Genomic DNA, 19365 nt, shown 5'->3' on the forward strand with positions numbered 1-19365 from the left:
TTTACGACACCATAAAGAACAAGACCAAAAATGTGGTGACCAAGAGGAAGGTGGAAGGAGGAAGTCCTGATGGCTCTTCGTCATAGAGAATGGAGCAGCAGTACCCCCTGTGACTGAATCTGTGCAACCTCAACCTCCAAGGCACCAAAAAACTGGACTTCAAGACTACATAACTCCTTCTGTCTGTCTTGTTCTGTCCTGTCCTGTCTCCAAACAGCATTGAATGTTTGCCATGTATCTGCCCTGAGTCTCCTTGGGGAGATAGGGCGGAATATAAATAAAATGTTATTTTATTGTATGACACAGCAAACAAGATAGATATGCTGGATTTTGTTTCACAAAATCACAAGTCGAACACTTCCCAAGTGTCTAGGACTGTGTGATGTAATTTCGGATGATGCGTGAAGATCCCAGTAGGGTGGCCTTTTGCAGTTGGCAGATCGTAATTTTGTCACTGTCTATTGTTTCCAAATGCCGGCTGAGATCTTTTGGCACGGCACTCAGTGTTGTTGTTTTGTTATTGTTGTTGTTGTTGTTATTATTATTATTTTATTATGACACAGCAAACAAGGTAGATATGCTGGATTTCTTTCACAAAATCACAAGTCGAACACTTCCCAAGTGTCTAGGACTGTGTGATGTATTTTCGGATGATGCGCGCAGATCCCAGTAGGGTGGCCTTTTGCACTTGGCAGATCGTAATTTTGTCACTGTCTATTATTATTATTATTATTATTATTATTATTATTATTATTATTATTATTATATAATCTGTCAGCACATGAGATCTTCTCAATGCATGCCTTTTCAGGGGCTGAAGGGGAATGTTTGCTACACTTCCATTGCCTATAAATAAAACAAAACTATGTAGATGTTTTCCAAGTATAGCAAAAGGAAGCAGCGGAGGATTGGAGGAGACCCCAATGTGTTGAAAGCGTGGCATGACTTTTATGCCGAAGTCTTCTTGGGGGAATCAATTTAAATTCATAAGCCGATGCATCACTTCATTACCACCACAGAGGATTACCGAGCAAAGAGGGTGGTGGGAGAAAAACGCATTAAAAATCATGTAAACAAAAGCAGCGACTAATTTAACACGACTCATAATGCGCCTGCTATTACGCAGCTCCCAATGGGAACGTGTTTATTATTAACTCTCAGCTGGGTGCAGTCGTGGTTAAATCTTCTGCAAACGCAATAAGCAGCACCTGATGATTCAGGTGGTGGCATTTCTGATACTGGAAGCACCATTTCTCTGCTTCCTTCTTTCCCCCTTTAATCCATGCACATTCACGTCTGTAATAATGAAGATATTCCTGATGGGGAAAATGAATGGAAATAGTGAAGAGAAGACTGAAGGGTTAACATAACTGTACTCTTTAAATATATCAGACAGCCCTGGAAAGAGGGGCAGGTTTATTCTCTGCTGCCTCAAAGGATGGGATCAGGTCTAATGGCCTGAAGTTTCAGGAGGGTAGATTTTGATTGGACTTTCTAATTGTAAGAATGGTACAGCGATGGATCCAATTGCATAGAAAGGTGGTGAGAGCTCCTTCTTTGAAGGTCTTTCCAAAGAGGCTGCTGGGATAAACCAAGATGGGGAGGGGAAACAATGAACAGTAATTTATTTAGAGATGAAGGCTTAGTCTTTTCACACCATCTTTCATGATATTTTGGGGAGGGCAGATAAGAAAAATTGGACCTGAGTACATTTTTTAAAAGTGTGCACCTGGAAGACTGAAGACCAGGGCTTAGAAAGTTGGGTATGTTTAGCTTGGAGAAGAGAAGATCGAGAAATGACATAATAACGGACTTTAAATATAGATTGAGAGAGCTTGCTTTCTACTGCTTCAGATACTGTAACCAATGGATTCAAAAGAGAAGAGAAGAAATTCCGCCTCAACATTAGGATTAATAACATTACATTAGGATTACTTACATTATTGTAAGAAGTGTTCAACTGTAACTAGATTATCCCAGGTTGTGATGGAGATTTTTGGGAGTGCTGTAGTTGTGTATTACTAAAGATAAGAGGTTGACATCTTTTGTGACCCCTTATAGCTCTAAATTTCTATTGTTCTATGGCTGAAATGATTGGGCAACATTGATGAGAATCTCACCTTCATTCCAGTTCAGAATGTATGGAAGAAGAGAGGTTGTAGGATTGTGCACAGATTCGGTTTGGTCAGTTCTCTTCAGCCAATCTTGCTCATTCAGGTAAGGGCTCAGCCGCCTTGTTTTTTGGGTTGTTTTGGCCAAAATGGGTCATGTGGCAGCTGGTCACAGCTCCTCCTCTCCTATTCAGCATCATGCAGCACATGAAGAGGCTGTCGCATGCTCATACAAGGTTTCCCGGTGAGCCCTGCCAATCAGAAAGAAGAATTTTGTGAGTGTCTTATGCAAGTTGTGTCTGTTTAATGTGGCAAGTGCCTCCATTGCTCTGTTGCTTGGTGGTTGTGTCCTCCAAATGTAGCCATTTTATCCTGATAGTGCTAAAAATGATGGGAAGGAGAGTCCAGGAAGTCCCCCCCCCCCCCCCAATTGCTACCAATGGGCCAGATCTATCCACATTTTTCAACTGTGGACTGAAAACAACTACTCAGCTAACCGCTTGTTTTCGGAAAGCATGAAAAAACAGATCCGGGGGTCTCCCAAAATTTGGCCAGCTGATCGAGCTTTAACCAAAATGCACAGCATAAGATGTAATTTGGCAATCCAGCAATTTAAACCAAATATTATAAAGATGAGGAATAATCAAACACCCTGCTTTCTGTTTTTCATCATTTCCTCCTCCCCTTATCAAAAAGGAGTGTTTATCTCACCTTTCTATGTTCAGATTTATCATTTATGTTGTACAAAAGTCTATTTCATCCTTGGAAGGCTCTGTTCTTACATCACCAAAATTCCCTGCTACCATCTCCACTCTTTGATTCATTTCTACTGTCTCTACTGAATTCACTGGCCTGTATGTGTATCTATGTGTGTGTGTCCCGAGCCAAGCTTTTTAATTTATGGGCTTTCTTCTTCCTCTCCTATGCAATTAGCCTTTGACTATTTCTTGCTCAGCCTCCAGAAAGCACTTAACTCTAATCTTGTTTACCATTGCAGGGAGTTAATTCATAAACCTTTCTTTCCATTAGCATAAATAGCTATTCAAGGGAACACATTTCTGCTTTTCCAGCATGATTCTTCATCTGTGTTGAACATCCAGCAAAGTTATTGAAAACTATGGCTTTGCATCCATGGGGCGTTCTACAAAAATAACAGTGGAAGAGGCAGCGATTTGTACATACATGCATATGTTGGACAAGAGAATAAATAATATTTTGGAGACAAAATTTAATGGGTTTCTCGGATATTGGGAAACTGGTGAGAAAAATCCTAGGCGGATGGGAATTTTTGCAGTTCAGGACTTATCATGTCCAAAAATGTGTGGTTTTGAGTGTGCAGAAAACAGAATTTTCTCTAAAAATATTTCAGCAGGAAAATAAGTTTCTTGCACAAAAAATAATGTTGTTTGTGCTTAAAATAACATTTACTTGTGAATGTTGCATGCTATGCAATCCTGGTTTTCTGGGTACCCAGCAGAGCATGTAAAAGACCTTGTAAAACTACAATTCCCAGGATTGTAGGCAGTTAATGTGAACTGCATTAAAAGCATTTAAAGTGAAGTTGAACAGTGTAGTCACATCCTTGGACTAGCCTGACTCACTTGCAAATGCTTCCCTTATTATACACTGCCTTTCTTGGCATTTGCTGCTACTGGACATAAGAATAATGGTTCTGACTATTGGTTCAGCATCCTTTTCTTAAGCCAATTGGGGGATTATGGTTCATTGAGTTTTGCTGATCCTTCATCCATTAACATATCTGGGGATGATGCTGAAAATTGCTTTCTAGGTATAGGAGTCAGGTTTCCATGAGAAGCTGAGAGCAAATGGGAAGCTTGAATGGGAAGAAAGAAGCAGCAAGAGAGTTGTAACTTTGAGCAAGCTAAGATGAATATCCAAACGCCCCATCTGCACTGCCATATAATGCAGTTTGAAGCTACATTGTATGGTGAGTACAATTATAGACATTATATGTCCACGCTGACCATATAAAGCAGTTTTAAACTGCATTATAAGACAGTGTAGGTGGGATATTAATCTCTGCATGCTGGGTTCAAAACAAGGAATCAATAGGGTGGGTCATGCTGCATGTCTGTATCCATGAACCTCCAAATTGTCTGCTGACTTATGATTTTACTAGGATCTTCTCAAGCTGTGCTTTGCTTATGGGTATGGATTTGCCTTGGGCAGAGGCCCATGCTCAGTGGCAGATGTGTGTGCTTTAGCAACAGGAAATCACAGATTGAATTCTTGGCATGTCCTGGATTTAGATCTTTAAGCTGGGCAGCTAATAATGTGAATGACCTTTCCTTCAGGAATCACTGTTCATCAAACTAGGCTAGAGAAACAACTAGACTGAAATGACACATCGAACTGAGTTTTGTTCCCTTCCTCACTTGTTGAGGGTCTACTTGTGTGTCTCTAAATAAACCACAGGTTGGAAAGACATTGGAGCCTAAACTGTATTGTCTTCCCTTGCTAAAATATACCAATTGAACCAATGAGATTGACCTATGTTTTTTATTATGTCAGAAGCGACTCAAGAACATACTGCTAGTCCCTTCTGGTGTGAGAGAATTGGCCATCTACAGAGACGTTGCCCAAGGGATGCCCAGATGTGTTAGCTGGGGGGCTTTTCTCATATCCTCACAAGCTAGAGCTGACAAACGGGAGCTTGCCCCATCTCACAGATTCGAACCAGAAACCTTCAGGTCAGAAACCCAACCTTCAGGTCAACCAGGCCTGGGCAAACTTTGGCTCTCCAGGTGTTTTGGACTTCAACTCCCAGAAATTCCAGCTAGCTTACCAGCTGTTAGGAATTGTGGGAGTTGGTCCAAATCACCTGAGGGCCGAAGTTTGCCCATGCCTGGTTTAACCCATTACGCTACCGCAGCTCCATTGACCTATGAGTTCATATGCCAATGGGACAGCTCTAGTGAAGACAACCAAGAGAATTCAGAGCCATCCATTTCCATCATTCCATCTTCCAAAGGAAAGTTTTGCAATTGCTAGCAATCGAAAAACACAGTATTTACTAGTAAGCTTTGAAATCTCTCACTCCTTAAGAAAAGATGGACCATGCAATGCTTCCTCTGACTCCTAACTACCTGACCTTTCCCGCCTTGATATTGTCCTCCCATCTCTTGATACACTGGAAGGAAGAGAAAAAGGAAAGAGGCCTCCTCTAAAGATCTACATATTCTTTTGGTTCCAATTAAGCCCCAGCAATTGTTCATTAAACCAATGTTTGCGGCCGCATCCCTCCTCCTGGGGCAATGCCGGATGAAAGAAGCGTTCCAGGCCTCAGATTGGATTTGATTTCCTTTCGCTCAGCGGCCAGCATTTCAGTTTAATGACCTGCCTTCCTTCTCCCTCCTCATCCACCTTAATCCTGGAGGTCGCCAGGGTATATTTCTCTCAGTGGCACACTTCATTAGCAATTCTCTGCAAGGGTGTCAGGAACATACTGCTTCTGAATAATTGAGCATGCTCTCCAGCAACTGGCCTGCTGTGGGTTGATACGCTAAAGTCCCCAGAACTTTCTTTGGTCACACGGACGAATGATTGTGCGCTCGGCTTTCTGCGGAGCAAGAAATTTCACTTCCACATTAACACTTCCCCTCTTGTCTTTCCTCCCAATCTAGCGTTCCAGCCACAGATGGATGCACAAGGATAAACTTCTTGGAGTGCCTACTTTTTCCAAATATCCACTCCAGTGCATACTGGGCTCCTTCTTCCACGATTCTCCAAACTGCCTCACTTTCAATGGGAGATTTAATTTAAGGAGGGAGAAATAATAACACATCATTAAAAAAAACTTAGCAATGCTGATTTTAGCCTTTTAAATGCTACAGGAGCTAAAATCATATTGACGTAATCTTTGGTCAGTTAAAAATAAGTACTGTATATACTCGAGTATAAGCCTAGTTTTTCAGCCCTTTTTTTAAGCCTGAAAAAGCCCCACTCGGCTTATACTCGGGTGAGGGTCCTGGTTGGCTTATATTTGGGTCAGCTTATACTCGAGAATATATGGTACATTTATTATTTTCCTCTATAATTGTTGCTACTATTACATTTATTTTACTCTATTATTATTATTACAGTAACGTCTCACTTATCCAACATAAACGGACCAGCAGAATGTTGGATGTGATTATGTTGGATAATAAGGAGGGATCAAGGCAAAGCCTATTAAACATCAAATTAGGTTAAGATTGTACAAATTAAGCACCAAAACATCATGTTATACAACACATTTGACAGAAAAAGTAGTTCAATACGAAATAATGCTATGTAGTAATTCTGTGTTTACGAATTTAGCACCAAAATATCACAATTTATTGAAAACATTGACTACAAAAATGCGTTGGATAATCCAGAACGTTGGATAAGTGAGACTCTACTGTATTTATACATTTATTATTTCACTGATATTATTATTATTATTATTATTATTATTGCATTTATTATTTTACTCTGTTTATTATTACATATATTATTTTCCTGTATTTATTATTATTATTATTACATGTATTATTTTACTCTATTATTATTAAAAAGATACATAAGCACATTTACCTTGAAGAAGATGAGAATAATGATTTGATCAGAGTTGGACAGTCTTATCTTAAATTTGAGCTTTATGTAAATATTCAAAAACATTTAACCTATTCAATGTAATTATATTGGTATCTATTTTTATTTCTGAAATTTAACACCCTCGGCTTATACTGGAGACAATGTTTTCCCTGTTTTTTTGTGGTAAAATTAGGTACCTCGGCTTGTATTTGGGTCGGCTTATACTCGAGTATATATGGTACTTTTTATCTCCGATAAGTGCTTCAGTCTTGTGAATGTGTATCTTATCATGCTGTCATGGTATGAAGTCCCTGGTGGTGCAATGCGTTAAACCCTTGTGCTGACTTGAAGGTTGCCAGTTGGAATTCAGGAAGAGCACGGATGAGCTCCCTCTGTCAACTCTAGCTCCCCATGCAGGGACATAAGAGAAGCCTCCCACAAAAATGGTAAAGCATCAAAAACATCTAGGCACCCCCTGGACAATGTCTTGGAGATAGCCTATTCTCTCATACCAGAACTGACTTGCAGTTTCTCAAGTCGCTCCTGGCACGCGCGCACACACACACACACACAAATGCTATCATGGTGTCATCAGAGAGAGAGAGAGAGAGAGAGAGAGAGAGAGAGAGGATTAACCCTTCAGCCAAGATGACAAAAACAGAGGTTGCATTGCTATTTAGGAGACAGAGAGAGAAAGCACATAACCAAAAAAAAGGGGGTGGAATGGAAAATATTATAATGCTCCATAAAATGGAAGGCAAGAGGAAAAGGGGAAGACCTTGTTTATGAATTGACTGACACATTCAAGGAGCTTCCATATAGTAAAGGTAAATGTTTTCTGTTGACATTAAGTCTAATTGTGTCCGACTCTGGGGGTTGGTGCTCATCTCCATTTCTAAGCTGAAGCCGGCCTTGTCCACAGACACTTCCAAGGTCATGTGTGGCCATGGGAATGACTGCATGGAGCGCCGTTACCTTCCCGCCGGAGCAGTACCTATTGATCTACCCACACTTGCATGTTTTTGAACTGCTATGTTGGCAGGACTGGGGCTAATAGCAGGAGCTCACCCTTTTCCCAGGATTCGAACCACCAAGCTTTCTGTCAGAAAATTCAGCAGTTCAGTGGTTTAACCTATTGCATCACCAGGGCTCCTAGCTGCCATACACACACACACACACACACACACGCACATATATACATAGATACATACATACACACACACAGATAGATAGATACACATATATATATATACACACACACAAAAACACACACACACACATATATATGAGACTACTTGTATGGAACAGTTACAAAAATGATGTATTACACAACAGAAATTATAAAGTTGCTTCTCCATATAGCCAAACCAGCAAAACAGTACATTCTGCAAACCTTTTCCATGATTTACAGGAGCATATATATTGTAGAATTAGTGCAGCATGGCACCTCCTGAACTGCTCTAACTCAGTGCTATGGAATCCTGAGATCTGTAGTTTACAGTCTTTGACAGAGAAGGCTCAAGTTCCTGTAAAGGTACAACTTCCATGATTCCATAGCATTGGCAGCTAAAGTGGTGTCAAATACAACCTAAGATTGATCACCAAAAACACCCTTTAACTTCGGTTTGGCAATTGTTAAGGGTTAGAGGCTACATCCAACAGCTGTAGTTTGATGAGACACGAGATGAAAAGGCCAAAGACCTTGCAAAACTACACCCCCAGGATTCCAGAGCATTGCGCCACCCAACTGCATTAGTTTTACAATGTAGAACCATCCCTAGATATCTATTTGGTTTGAAACATTATAGATGACATTTTCTGGCAGTTCTTTCCCTTTTCTGTACTCATGTGAGTTTAAATCAAAAGGAAATGTACAGCAAAAATAACCCGCCTTGTAAGGAAGATGAAAAAACATCCCACCTTTGGAAGAGGCAGGGCATCTACCAGGGATCACAGGCAAAGTGCTCCCACAGGGGAGATCCAATGGGCTTCTTTACTTCTTTACATTTGGGGTGTGTATATTTGTGTGCATGTGTGTGTTTAACTGAAGCTTTGATGTTTGCTTCCATAAACCCAATGGAGTTGCATAAATCTCACTGCGGCTGAGATTAGCATGAGAATGCACAATGCAGCGCATTAAATAGCTCTCTTTGATCCCACTCCCTAATGGATAGTCGTAGGTGGAGATTTACGACCACATGCAAAGTTAATAGACGGAGTATAAAAATGTTGTGCTGGTTAAACAGAAAGAACAAGCATTATGCGTGGCATGTAAAGATATGGAAAAGAGGAGCTCTGTCAGGAAGAAAGGACCCACCGCCCGTATTTGACAACAACAACCTCGATTTTCTTTGCGGGTCCTTTTTGATCTGTGAGAAGCAGGGGACCAGATACAGCAAAGGAATGATTACACCCCTACACACACTTCTTTGTGGGTTTTAATAACTGGTAAATGCGATGGCTTCCTTTTTTAACTTAAGAAGAAAAGCTACAACTGTGTGGTTATGACTCTGGAAGTAGTAACATCCATTAGCTGCTACATTGGAGAGCCCATCCGCCAAATTCATCCATACGAAATGATAGTTCATTGAGACTGGTGTCTTGGGCCTTAAATTGGAGTTGTCACTCCGAGCCTCTCATTGCAGGAGATTTTAGGGTCAACACAAGTGGATTCTTGTCAGGAAGAGAAATCCTTTTCATTTCTCAGAAATGGTGACACCACCTTTTCCCAGGTCAATTCATTGTGGAAATAGGCCTGGTACCAATGAGATTAGAATCTCTCTCAAATCCAATTTTAAGTTACATCCACATTGTAGAATGAATGCAGCTGGGCATCCCTTTCAATGCCATGTCTGCACTGGATTCTTTGTACAGTGTACAAAGGTTATCTCTAGTCATGTCCAATTATGGGAGTGGTGCTTATCTCCAAGGATGATGGCCCTCCAAGTGTAGTGTCTTGGTGGTGGATGCGTAGGTGGCTGTGGAGACTTATTCTTACCCACATGCTCTTCCGAAGTTAGGACATCGGTTTCCAGGTGGAAGGTGGTCCAGGTCAGGGCTGGCTTGACACGCCTTCCTATTGGCACGTTTCTCCTTTAAGCCCTCCATTCTTGCCACTTCAAATTCTGCAGCACTGCTGGTCACAGCTGACCTCCAGTTAGAGCTCTCAAGGGCCAAGGCTTCCCAGTTCTCGGTGTCTATGCCACAGGGACCTAGTAAAGGAATGAAAATATATGCATAAATGTCTAAGTTGCAGTCAGCTTCTTTGAGATAAAGAGTAACCAATTGTTATGAATCCCTAGTTATACAAACTAGTAATTTGACATCTGCCTTTTCCCTGAGTTTGTACTCTCAGACTTACAATGGCCATTTGGCCAAGGTTTAGAATAGACTAGATGGCCCAGGTGGTCTCTTCCAACTCTATTATTCTTTATTTTGTTATGCTATGTAAATAAATTTGGGGGGTCTGTTTGTGGTTTGAACGTGTTTTTTTCTGTTTAATTGTGCGGCACTTACTTTGAAAGACGTTGTTATACTCCGGAAACGTTGATTTTGTGACTGCCACGAAGTATGTTGAATTGGCTGAGGTTCTGTGAGATATTTATGGAAAAACTATAGCAAAATGTGCTGCAGGATGTCCAACAAAAGCAGTTTTGTAGTTTAACTAACCTTTCCCATATTTTTATGATAGACCCAATTAACAAATGACATATATAACTCAGAAACAAAAAAAAATGTGTTACATAGTGTTATCCTAGTTGCAGCATTTGTGTGAGTTCAGTACCTTGGATAGCTCCTTGAAATCACAGAGCATGTTGCCTATTTCTCTGATATGGAAACCATCAGCTTCCTCTACTTTCATTAGTTTAACTCAGCCATGGGCAAACTTGGGCCTTCCAGGTGTTTTGGACTCCAACTCCCACCATTCCTAACAGCCTCAGGCCCCTTCCTTTCCCCCCTCAGCCGCTTAAGCTTACCACCCAACAGCAACATTCACAAATGGTATTACCAAGAGACCAAGAGACCAAGAGATATTGTGACCAACTATCAGAAATTATTCTTGCTTCTTTTAACATACACACCAATTTCCTGGAATTTGCTGTGTGAAATACCAGGGATTACGAGCCTTTTGGGGAAAGCAATTGTTCCCCTTTGTGAGTTTACTGAATCAACTGATCCTGCTAAGCCATCACAGTTGGCCCCTAGTGTGAATGGAGCAACACCCACACTGATTGCCGCTTGTATTCATCACACTGGACTCTATACTTAGTTGTGCTCTGCATAGTTCTGTGATACACCTCCAGGCTATTCTTTGTGTGGCTTGATATTTTAACCCGACTTTGTAAAAACAAAACAAAAAAATCCCTTCCCCCAAAACACACAAAAAACATCCCACATGCAGAAATGCACACAAATATTTTGGCATTCCACCTTCATAAGCAGCACAGAACTGTATATTACACACACACTCCACCCAAAAGTAATTTTGTTCTCCCCTTTGGTCACTCTCAAAATGGCATCATTTCTGTCACCATTTTGTGCAGGAAAATGAAAGCATTTGGACTCACTCTGTTGGCGACAGTTGTAGACAGCAAGGGAGTTCCAATGGATAATTGGTATCTGGCCTCCATTCAATTGCATGCCCTGAATTATTTTTGTGATGACAGAGCTGACTTCTCCAATGCAACATACTTCATAGAATCATAGAGTTGGAAGAGACATCATGGGCCATCCAATCCAACCCCTTTATGCCAAGAAGCAGGAAAATTCAAAGCACCTCCATCCATCCTCTGTTTAAAAGCCTCCAAAGAAGGTGCCTCCACCAAACTCTGAGGCAGAGAGAGAGAGTTCCCCTGCTGAATAGATCTCTCTCAGGAAGTTAGGAAGTTCTTTAGGTGGAATCGCTTTTCCTGTAGTTTGAAGCCATTGTTCCACATGCTAGTCTCCAGGGCAGCAGAAAACAAGCTCGCTCCTTCCTCCCTATGACTTCCCCTCACATCTTGATCCCTGTCTCCTCTCAGCCTTCTCCTCTGCAGGCTAAACATGCCCAGCTCTTTAAGCCGCTCCTCATAAGGCTTGTTCTCCAGACGCTTTATCCTTTTCATTGCCCTCCTCTGGACACATTCCAGCTTGTCAACATCTCCCTTCAATTGCAGTGCCCAGAATTGGACACAGTGTGATTCCCAGTGTGGTCTGACCAAGGCAGAATAGTGGGGTAGCATGACTTCCCTGGATCTAGGCACTAGACTCCTATTTATGTAGGCCAAAATCCTATTGGCTTTTTAAGGTGCCACATCATTTCCTGGAAGACCTACCCACAATCCCCCTTGAACCTTGACCCTTTATGAGGAACTTGGTGAAGATGTTTTACTGGTATAATTGTTTTATAGTCGTGCTATTGATATTGATTGTCTTATCAGGCTAGGCCCCATGTAAGCCGCCCCGAGTCCCTTCGGGGAGATGGGGCGGGGTATAAAAATAAAGTTATTATTATTATTATTATTATTATTATTATTATTATTATTATTATTATTTCCATCTCAGAACCTAAGTATGACCAAAGATGCTGATCTGGAAATCAACCTTCACCATGAAGGCACACAGATGTCACACAACCCCTTTATCCCTTTCAATGTGTCCTGCAGTCAAACAATGGGCAAGAAGTAGACTTTATTCTAAAATTTCCATTACCTTTCCATTTCCTCCATTACCTTTTTATGGGGAGCTCAAGGATGGCCTCGCCTTCTCCAGAACCCCATAAAGCTGCAGAAGGAAGAAACAGAAGTGAATCATAGACAAAGCCATATAGTGGGGCGAGAGTCCAAAATTATCTAAGTGTGTCACCTGGCATCTCTAGAATTTTTAAAGGACACTTCTGACTATAAATCTTGCTGAATGCCATTAAATCAATACGTGTCCGAGGACAGCTTTGTGACAACTTTTGTTTGTTTATTCATTAGAGGATTTATGGCCCAGCTTTCCAAAATGGAAGGACTTAAAGAGGCTTATGGAAGTAAAATTAATTAATGCATAAAAGCAGCCATTCATCATCCATTTTTAGAAGAAGAAAAAAGAAATGTTCTGCCTTTATTTGGAAGCAACTTTTCACTCTTGATACTTAAGGGCAAACACTGAATTCTCCACTAGATAACTCTATCCCTGGGAAATAAAATGGAATCAAATGCTGGAGATGTGGAGTAAAGATACACTCCTAGAGATCTTGCATTAAGGTTTCACTATGTTTCATGGTTTTATCCTTTAGAATCCAAATCCAGTGTAAAAGAAACATTTGAAGACGACCCTCCAAATCCAGAAAGTGAAGGGAACTTGGGAGGTACTCAAGGCACTTGGGAGAAAGAAAAAAACCAGGAAAGGATGACATACCAAAAACAGTGCCTCAATCTACAAAGACAGAATCTACTATCTATATCTTTGATACACATAATAAAAGTGAAAAATGTGGAGTAGGTGTCCACTTGCACAAACATCCTCCCACTTCCATAAACAGCTATTGTTCCCACTGAGCAGGAGACACCAATGGCTCTCCCTCCACTGACATATAGATTATAGTGAGCACCATTAACATGTGGCCCAACCCTGCCAGTGTCCTCCACAAACATAATCCTGCCCCCCACCCAAGTGAAGGCTTTCATGCGGGGACAATTTCATCCTAGATGTTCTGTTTTTCCTCCAGAATGGTCATCCCAGGGTTCCTTAATTTGCATGACCCCACCCACTGCCTCTCCCTTAACCCTTTCCTACCCTTTCCTATAGCACACAGTTAACAGAGGAATTTATTAGCAACTGAACAAGAGGTTTGGGGAGAATTCACCATAGTTTACAAGAGTTGTATTTGACTTACATTCAGAGAGCACTGTTAACCCAACCAACGATGGCTCTGGACCAAACGTGCCATGGATAATGGGACTTGCAATACCTTCACTGATACTGTGACCCCCACCGGCAATGGACTTGGGACCAAACTTGCCACAGAGAAGCCCCATGACCAACTGAACATACTGCAGAGGTTAGTGAGAATGGACCATTATTTTGGGAGTTATAGTTCACCTACATCCAGAAAGCATGAACCCAGCTGACGTCAGATCTACACCAAACTTGGCACACAGACCCAACATGGTCAACTGTGCATATGGGCTTGGTTTTGAGGTGATTGTCCTCGGATCTGGGAGTTGTAGTTCACCTTATCCAGAGAGCCGTGAACCCAGTCGATGACAAATCTGGACTAAACTTGGCACACAGACCCAACATGGCCAACAGCGAATACTGGCAGGATTTAGGGGTGATTGCCCTGGGAATCTGGGAGTTGTAGTTCACCCTTCTTCAGACAGCACTGAACCCAGCCAATGACAGATCTGGACCAAACTTCAGTGATATTACCTATAATCCCAAAACAAACAATGCCTTCTTCTAATAACCCAAGCACGCTGGGTCCCCAAGCTAGTAGTCAATAAATATAGAAAACAACAGTGACCCACAGACTGCAAGCACTTGGCTGAGAATCCTGGGATTCCATGGAACTAAACTATGGCAATTACAGAGGCATCATCATGTTATAATCTTAATGTGATATGGCCCTTAATAATCTTAAACTGCTTTGTGTTAATTAATCAAGAGTTTTCAATGCCCTAAATATATTAGTAGACCTAGATGTTCTTTCCCGTAACACAATGTAAATGTGCATTACTATCAACAGTTCTGCACTCTCTTTGCCATGAGATTTGATGCTTATCTCGCCTGAATCCCTGGACCAGAAGTACATTTCACTTTCAATGACAAAAACAGTGTGAACTACAAGATGTGTTAATCAACATAACGGCCACACAGGTGCCATGCATCAGATTACTCTGTTTTGATCTTGTGGGACTTTGAAGTTTTCCATCCCGGCTTGGCTAGGCAAATCACATACTCCCGTTGATGACACAATTACAATTGTGCTATTACTACAAAGCCACTGACCTGTTGCCTGCCCAACAAGCTCTATTTCCTTTGCTGCAGGTGCAGGTGCTTGAAAATGATATTACCCACAAGGATGGTAAAAACATTGAAACATTCGGGCATCCCCTGGGCAACATCCTTGCAGACGGCCAATTCTCTCATACCAGAAGCGACTTGCAGTTTCTCAAGTCGCTCCTGACATGAAAAATAAAACCCACTCATTGAAATCACTGTATTAACTTCCAAACTGAAAAGATGGAGCAAATAAAACAATAATAAATAAATGCTGGAAATTGTGCATTTCAGAAAAGATATAACATATTATCCCTTAAGCTAGGATTATCTCCCAGCTATCAAACATGCATCTATACTGTAGATTTAATACAGTTTGATAACACTTGACCTGACATAGCTCAATGCTATGGAATCCCAGGAGGTGTAGTTTGACAAGGCCATTAGCCTTCTCTACCAAAAAGTGCTAGTGCCTCACTACATGTTTACTACATGTGCCACAATTCAATAGTACTGAAAGTGACAACTAACTGCATTAATTGTACAGTTGCCCATGGTTGTGTGTGTGTGTGTGTGTGTGTGAGGAGCGACTTGAGAAACTGCAAGTCGTTTCTGGTGTGAGAGAATTGGCCATCGGCAAGGATGTTGCCCAGGTGATGCCCATATGTTTTAACATCCTGTGGGAGGCTTCTCTCATGTCCCCACATGAGAAGCTGGAGCTGACAGATGGGAGCTTACCCCGCTCCCCAGATTCGAACCACTGATCTTTCAGTCAGCAGTCATGTCAGCACAAGGGTTTAACCCATTGTGCTATCCAGAGACCTATGGTGAAGTACAATTAAGTAAAGTCAGCCCTGCACAATCACTGAGGTTGTAATTTTTTAATATTGTTGATGCCTTTTTATATATTGTTATAATACTGTTGTTTTATTCTGTCTTACATTGTTGAATTGCATTTTATGTAATTACATTTTCAACTGTTTTGTTCGGGCATGGCCCCATGTAAGGCCCCATGTAAGTCAATGGAGGCTGGGTACAAAAACAAAGTTGTTGTTATTGTTGTTGTTGTTGTTAGTTTCCATGCATTTCTAGACTGCAAAACACAAAAGGCAGTATTTATTTATTTTATTTATTTACAGTATTTATATTCCGCCCTTCTCACCCCGAAGGGGACTCACATTGTACATATATAAGGCAAACATTAAATGCTATATAACATAGAACAGAGACAGAGATGCAGAGGCAATTTAAACCTTCTCCAGCTTCCAGCTTCCTGAAGGTATGCTTGATTCTGGCCACAGGGGGAGCAGCTGCTTCATCATCCACTGTGATGGCAACTTCCTCATTCCAACGGCAGCTGGATGATTTTTTTGGTGTTGTAAATTAACCTCCACACATATAAGTGGTACCTAAATTTCCTACTTGATAGATGCAACTATCTTTCAGGTTGCTTAGGTCAGCAACAAGCAGGGGCTATATTTTATTTTTAATTGTCGGGCTGGCCTCGAACTCAAGACCTCTTGGTCAGAGTGATTTATTGCAGCTGGCTGTTAACCAGCCTGCGCCACAGCCCAGTAATAACTAAGGCCAGGTTGCAATTGTTACTTTTCTCCTTTCCTCTGAATTGCCTTGATTTGCCAGTATAGGTTGGGTCTCCCTTATCCAAAATGCTTGGGACTGCAAATGTTTTGGATTTTAGTTTTTTTCAGATTTTGGACTACGGTAATGTTGGTGCATCACCAAACTACAACTCCCAAAATTCCATAACATTGAGGCATGAGTTAAAGCTGTGTCAAACTGCATGGAAGGAAATGTCTCCGACAAGTAGGTTCTGGCAGGGGAGGCCTTTCCCAACTCCCTGGAGAAGGCCCCCCACTTTGTTCCAATTTAGAAAATGCAGGCGTGATTGATGCCAAAATGGGATGAAATCAGCGCTGGCTGAGAGGTTAAGGAGGAGGGTGGTTAATCAGGAGAGTATAGATTGTAAGAAATAATGTTAACCAGGCCCTTTTTGTTACAGCCGAAGCTGGAGCACTGCGTGGATAAAGTGTGTACATAAAGTTTTATAACAGAGCTCTAACTCAAAACCTCTGACATTTATAATACATTTCCATTACCGTGGGCTCTAAATTGCCTATATGTCTTTTACATTAAAAAACAAATGGATCCAACTAGGCAGCTAAAAGGCTTGATAGCAAGCAATTCTAGGCAACAGTATCGCTGAACATATCTATAATATTGAGTTTAAACCAGGAAAGTAGAAGGTATACAGGTTTGGTTGGTAGGGTCTAAGGGAAGGATTTGTTGTGACAAATTTTGGGGTCCAGGGGCTGCTCATGAACCCGCAAAGCTGGGTTGCTCAATGTTAACCAACCAGTTTAAGAAATTTCATTTCCCACTGGAAGGATGTCTTTTGTAAACCTAATGGATCTTGGTTGCCTTTTTGAAACCAAGGTAAGGGTAAAGGTTCTCACCTGACATTAAGTCCAGTCGTGTCCAAATCTGGGGGTTAGTGCTCATCTCCATATCTAAGCCAAAGAGCCGGCATTGTCCATAGACTCCTCCTAGGTTATGTGGCCAGCATGACTGCATGGAGCGCCATTACCTTCCCACCGAAGCAATACATATTGATCTTTGTATGTTTTCAAGCGACTAAGTTGGCAGAAGCTGGGGCTAACAATGAGAGCTTGCCCTGGCTGGCAGATTTGAACTGCCAACCTTCTAGTCAGCAAGTTCTGAAGCTTAGTGGTTTAACCCACTGCATCACCACACCCTTAATTCGGCTGCACATACACCTAATGCAATAATCTAGACTACTATGCTCCAGAGATGCCTTGGATACAGCCCAGGAGTGCTTTAGGGACCTTTTCAAGTCTGGATGGATAGATGGATGGATGCAGTGCATTGGGGCTGTTGTTTCGCCAGCGAGAAACAGAGCTGTTCTGGGGACTTTGCTCCTTTGGAGGAAAGTGGCATCCAGCCACATGATCACCATAGGCAACTTTGCCAACAAGGCTCTCCAGTGAGCTGCTTTTGGCTTTTGGGTTTGTTTGGCATGTGGACACTGGAACAGGTTGCAAGGTGAGTCCATTTTAAGGTAAAGGTTTCCCCTTAAGTCCAGTAACGACTGACTCTGGGGGTTGGTGCTCATTTCCCTTTGTAAGCCATTATCTGTAGACACCTCCAAGGTCATGTGGCCGGCATGACTGCATGGAGCACCGTTACCTTCCCACCGGAGCGGTACCTATTGATCTACTCACATTTGCATGTTTTTGAACATGCAAATGTTAGGTTGGCAGAAGCTGGAGCAACAGCAGGCACTCACTCCGCTCCCGGGATTTGAACCTGGGATCTTTTGGTCTGCAAGTTCAGCAGCTCAGCGCTTTAACACACTTCGCCACCGGGGCTCCATTTTATTCAGCCTCAAATCTAAGCAAACTTCACTCTTTCTTGGCACACAAAGCGTTTGACAACCATTTATTAACGTGTCCCCATTTGGTGACAAGAGCAAGCACAAAGCAAAGAAAGTTTTCCGCTGCTCCCTGGATCTTGTTGGAATTTGATTCTTGTGCCAATTCTGACATCAAACCTGTGATCCCCAACCACACGCTCCCCAAATGAACTTCATGTACCATTTCGCTAGAGTTGTATTGCAGATAGCAATGTCCCTTGCTCTCTGAACAGCGGATGTTGCTCCCACTGAGATGAGACAGATGTGGCGCACAGCTGTGCCACCTTCTCCCCCCTGTTCCCTCTCTCTGGGATGGTTGATGCATGTTATAAATGACCATAGACTTTGCAATTAAGAAAATAGCAATTAAAGACAGCTTGCACATTGTTTGATCGTGCCCTTCGAGTTATGATAATGGGTGCTGTTATGTCGCCTGCCACCGCTAATCACTGCGCCACATCAATTATGCCAGGGCAAGGTGGAAGAGTGGCAGGCTGCCAAAAATGGGGAGATAAATAATGGAAGGTAATGTGAAGAACGTCCTCCAGCATTGATGCCCATTGCCTGCCATCTTCCCTTTGCCTTTGTTTTGGGTACAACCTAATTCCTCACCACTTCTCAGAATGAGATGGAGTTTTGCAACCTATGGCAAGAGTTGTTCATTTGTAACACTGAACTTTAAAAGCAGGGCAGCTCATCCCAGGGTTCATCTACACTGTAGAATCAATGCAGTGTGACATTACTTTAACTGCCACGGCTCAAGGCTATGGAATCGTGGCACCTGTAGTTTGGTGAGACACCATTTGGCAAAGAAACTTGAAGACATGGAGCCATGGCAGTGAAAGTGAGTTCAAAGTGCATTGGGGTGTAGATGCACCCTGTGTTACTTTCTGGTTGTGACCACTTTTGGTGTAAATGGAAGAGAAACAAAAAAAATGGGTTGCTGTGAGTTTTCCGGGCCGTATGGTCATGTTGCAGAAGCATTCTCTCCTGATGTTTTGCCCACATCTATGACAGGTATCCTCAGAGGCTGTAAGGTCTGTTGCAAACTAGGCAAGTGAGATTTATAAATCTGTGGAATAAAGTGCAGGGTGGGATAAAGAACTGTTGTCTTTTGGAAGCAAGTGTGAATGTTGTAATTAATCATCTTGATTAGCATTGAATGGCCTTGCAGTTCAAGGCCTGGCTAATTCCTACTTGGGGGAAATCCTTTGTTTGGAGGTGTTAGCTAGCCCTGATTGTTTCATGTTTGGAATT

General features: G+C 41.9%; 2 long non-coding RNA genes across 2 annotated transcripts; one reads left to right on the top strand and one right to left on the bottom strand.

Annotated features, from left to right (window-relative positions):
• The first annotated feature begins 759 nt into the window (after nt 1-759).
• On the top strand, nt 760-6947 carry LOC134294061 (uncharacterized). Its single transcript, XR_010001044.1, has 3 exons — nt 760-1539; nt 2132-2217; nt 3901-6947. It is a non-coding gene; the product is annotated as an uncharacterized LOC134294061 (long non-coding RNA).
• LOC134294062 (uncharacterized) lies at nt 2216-12582 on the bottom strand. Its single transcript, XR_010001045.1, has 3 exons — nt 12401-12582; nt 9688-9901; nt 2216-2362 (listed from the first exon to the last, which is right to left on the bottom strand). It is a non-coding gene; the product is annotated as an uncharacterized LOC134294062 (long non-coding RNA).
• Nucleotides 12583-19365: the final 6783 nt, after the last annotated feature.

The sequence above is a fragment of the Anolis carolinensis genome, unplaced genomic scaffold (genome assembly GCF_035594765.1).
Source record: "Anolis carolinensis isolate JA03-04 unplaced genomic scaffold, rAnoCar3.1.pri scaffold_12, whole genome shotgun sequence".
In the NCBI taxonomy this organism is placed as follows: domain Eukaryota; kingdom Metazoa; phylum Chordata; class Lepidosauria; order Squamata; family Dactyloidae; genus Anolis; species Anolis carolinensis.